Below are 4,412 nucleotides of genomic sequence, written 5' to 3'. Positions count from 1 at the left end.
AAGAGCTGCAGGGCCACAGTGAGTTTAGTTCTTTGTTAGAGCTGGAGGAGAGTGTATGGTGTTCCAGGCTAGTGACTGGGACTCCACAAGGACAAGGCCCTGAGGTAAGGGTGAAGAATGTGCGGGGAAGTGGCCTAGAGAATTAGAACAGCAATACAGTTTATTTAAAGGGTTGTTGCAAATGGCTGTAATATATATGAGGTCCCTGGGCTGGGACCCAGAGTGGAGGGTGGGCCTGGGTCCCCCCACCAGCCACTGGGAAAGTGGCCTGGACTTTGAGAGGGGGGACTGAACAGTAGTGGCCCAGCTGAAGAGCTGGGGCCAGACAGGCCCTGAGAGGGTGAAAACATTGCCTCCAGAGAAGGAGCCCTGGGGCACTGTTCTATTCTGGAGCAGGGACAAACTGATAGAGACATCAGAGAGAGCACTGAGAGAGGCCCCTGTTGGACTTGTACACTGAAAGGGCTCTGTGTTGCTTTTATCTCACAGACAGACTGTGTATGACTTGGCCAGAGGGCTGAGTCAGTGAAGACCCACCACAAACAGGTAGAGAGAGAATGCAGGCACATGTGCTCGGCGAGAGGTGAGTGCAACCCTGTTACAGTGAGATAATAGGAAACTAACAAAGAACACTAAGCTATACGTTCTGAACATGCGCTGTATGGTAGTGAGACTTGGACCACTGGCAGCAGGCTCAAGAGAAGGCTAAGCAGCTGTCTTTGTTGTATTTTTAAATCTCAAGTGGGAAACCAAAGTTCCTGCCACTGAAGTACTGAAGAAAGCAAAATTGCCAAGTCTAATCACCATTCTCAAAAACAAGTCTCTGTTGGCTTGGCCTGCATCGGATGGACAAAGGACATATTCCAAAATATCTCTTGAATAGACAACTTGCAGATACTCTGGGCTGACCTAGGATCAAGTTGAAGGACATTTGTAAAGGAGACTTAAACTTTCAATGTCAATAATGCAAGCTGAGAAGATGCAGCTAACAGGCTACCCTAGAGGGCTGCGCCAGGGAGTCAGAGGCTGGTTGAGGGAGGGAAAGTGAAGAGAGCAAAAAGGAAAGCACAGCCGGCCTCAAGCACTGTTAGCGCACCAGCTTCATTCTCCGGCCATGTGCCTTAGACCTGCATTATCTGGGGCAAGGACTGTCACTCAAGAACTGGCCTCCTTAGCCACTTGTGCTGCTGCAGTGTGACACACACTGACAGAATTGTATAGCCTTCTCCTGTGCCTGCTTTGGTGCAGACACCAGAGTTTTCTGAGATGGACAGTTGCCATAATTGGGACGATCTGGTAATCTCTTGGTTATGACTATGAATTTCAAAAGTGTCACAATTTACCATGTAACTATTACCGCTGCTCAGTAATAAAGCCCACCAAACATCCAGGGTGCCACTAGCATTCTAGGTGTACCATGACTGGGAAGCAAGCACCATAGGGGCTTCAGCAGCCAGGACTCAGGTGCTAGCCCTGGTGGGGCCCAATAATCGCATAGACACATGGCTGAGGGAAATGGCATTTTACTAGGGATGGCGGGAAAGGTTGCAAATACCGTAGGCACAGAGACTTAAACAGTTACAGTTCAAAGTGAGTAATAGTAATTCTTCTTTGGGTCCCTGGGGCAGTCCAATTGAGAGTCAGGGCTGTTCAGGCCTAGTGCCTGGGTGCCCTCTCCTGTCCAACCTCTATAAAAGTAAGGGCCCCTCTGCACTGACATGCTGCCTGCCTGCATAAGCTGCGCCCCCATAAGTCCCACGCAGACCTACACCTAGCTGTAACATCTGGAAGTCACTCTCTCGTCTGTTCCACTCGCAACTCAGCATACTATTCCTGCCTCCCGTTTGCCTCCAGCTCCTTGCTTGCCATGCAGCTGCTGGTCCCAATTCCTAAACAGAGTCCAGCCACTTCCTGGTTCAGGATTGAAATGGCCCAGGAAAAGTGATGTGCATTGGGTAGGGGATTGATGGGAGCTTAGCAAATCCATCACGACATGATTAAATGCCAGGTGCTGAAAAAACTGGATTTTGAAAGATGACTAATAGTAGAGCTGTGTGAACTGGTCTCTGAACATTAATTTTATTAATTTTACCCCTTTTTGTGTTAAATTTTTGGAGAAGAAACTTTTGATTTTTTTGTAAACTGGTCAAAACTCTGAGTGATTTTGATTTTTACAAGTTTGTTTTTCCAAACATTTCAGTTTATGGATTTCACATGAACTATTTGACTGTTTGATTAAAGTATTTACTCTTTGTGGCTCACTGTTTAAACTGATCACTGGGGCCATACGGTAGTTTCCCCTCCTGGTCCAGATTAGTGACTTTGAAACCACAGAGAGCTTTTCAAAATAAGTATGCAAATATACCTCGTATAAACACATTTCAACAAACAGTCACAAGATTTTCTTTGTCCAACCATTATTTTTCTTTGATCAGAATAGCAAACGAGGACTGTGAATACTGTGAAAGGAAATTAATGGAATTTTATTCCAATGAACATCAGCTCTAATAATCGGGAAGCAGAGATTTTTGCATGTTTGATTTAGCTCATTCAATGTGAAAAGCTGGCTTTTACCGAACTCTGTGCATAGCAATAACCAGTCAGATGGGAATAACTTACTATCTACTTGGATATTTATTATACCAGTCTTCAAGAGTATTGACCTTTTAGGAGGTGAACAATAGACATTGTTTGACCATGCATTCAATCAGAAGTCAAATTTAATTGTAGTATTCCCCAGGGCTGCTTGGGAAACACCCCCAACTTTTTCCAATGGGGGAAAATCCAATAGCGCTGAAAAATGCCAGGTTGTCTGCAGAAAATTTTCTCCAGGCACAACATGAAATTTCTTTTCATTTTGTTGTTTTGAAACAACAACAATGTTGAAATAACTTTTGTTTGGTGTTGTCTTAAAATGTTGCATCTGATGAAGTGGGTTTTAGCCCTCGAAAGCTTAAGCTCAAATAAATTTGTTAGTCTCTAAGGTGCCCCAAGGACTCCTGTTCTTTTTGCGGATACAGACTAACACGGCTTCTACTCTGGAAAAATTTTTTTCCATTTTTTGGATTTTCAGAGTTCTTCACCTCCCTTTTTTTTTTTTTTTACTCCACCTCTTTTTCCACGAGACACTGGTCAAAATTAGAAAAGTGGGTGGAAACCCACTTTTTACATTATTTTTATTGTTCTCCAACTGGAAAAAGTTGGAAAACACAAAGACCGTTCCAGTGAGGGTAAAAGTGTGTGTGTGTGAGAGCAAGAGATGAAAAAGAAAGGAATAGCAGAAACAACACCAAACATCAAAAAAATGAAAATGGAAAACTTGTTTTTGTTCCAAAAACCAATATGAAGTGATATTTTAAGCTGTGTGATACAGCATGGCCAGAAGGCAACAGGAGAGTGATATAGGAGAGATGTAAACCCCATGATGAGGAGAAGCCTTATTCCCTGTAGAGGGAAGCAAGGTTTCTACAGATTAATTAAAAGCACTGAAGCCAAATAGAGCACCTGAAGCTAGTCACCTGATAAAAACCCTCTGCTTCAATCAGCCAGGAAAAGGAGTTGGAGCAGAGAGAGGTTTGGAGAAGTGCCGTGGCTGGCTAGCAGACCAGACCCTAGGTAAAGACACCTGGCTTGTGCAGAGAGAGAGAGAGGGCAGGAAGCCCCACAAGCTAAAGAGCAGGAGAGGGAAGTAGCCCAGGGGAAGGAAGCACTAGTTCAAGTGGTTTACCATTATCCCTTGAGCCCCTGGGCTGGGACCCGGAGTAGAGGGCGGGCCCAGGTCCCTCCCTCTCCACTACCCTTCTCTGGGTTACTAGTGGGACAGTAGATACCCTAGTTCAGGGGCAGGAAATTGTGCTCTGACCCCCTCCCCCCCCAAGAAGAGGAAGCACAGGACCTATCATAATCGTACTGGCAATTTGCCACAGCTGATACAAAAATTCATTTAGTTTCAAACTATCAATTCAAATTCTCTGATGGGAAAATTTAAAAACATGTTTAGATCAACATTTTGTCATGAGGGCATGTCAACTTTGATGAAACCACATTCTCTGATGGGGTGGGAGTTTACTTTTCTTTTATGGTTAACAAAATATTTTGACCATCTCTAATATTCAGTAATAGAGGGGTGGGAAAAAAGAATCTTTCAGGTATAGACAAGGAAGTAAAATGTGTTCAGGTGAGAATCTAACTTTATTGTGATTGCTCCATCTCATTATCTGGGATGTTAGAAGCTGCGGATGAGAAGGTTTTTGCAACAAGAGTAACAAGATAGTTGGGAAGGACTAGATGGAAGACCAGTGCTTAGATGAGCTAGGAGGGGAAGAGGCTAATATGAGGCTGTCTGACCAAATTCATGGAAAATTTTTAAGGAGAAAGGGCAGGTTTAACCTGGATTCTAAATTGAGGCCCCA

At 44.2% G+C, this 4,412-nt stretch overlaps 1 long non-coding RNA gene across 1 annotated transcript; it reads left to right on the top strand.

The window, feature by feature from the left end:
* LOC119845070 lies at positions 1-2,256 on the top strand. Its single transcript, XR_005289497.2, has 2 exons — positions 1-104; positions 490-2,256. It is a non-coding gene; the product is annotated as an uncharacterized LOC119845070 (long non-coding RNA).
* The last annotated feature ends 2,156 nt before the right edge of the window (positions 2,257-4,412 follow it).

The sequence above is a fragment of the Dermochelys coriacea genome, chromosome 1 (assembly GCF_009764565.3).
Source record: "Dermochelys coriacea isolate rDerCor1 chromosome 1, rDerCor1.pri.v4, whole genome shotgun sequence".
Lineage (NCBI taxonomy): Eukaryota > Metazoa > Chordata > Testudines > Dermochelyidae > Dermochelys > Dermochelys coriacea.
The sequence above is the reverse complement of the archived record's forward strand: the minus strand, read 5'-3'. Positions and strand labels throughout refer to the sequence as shown.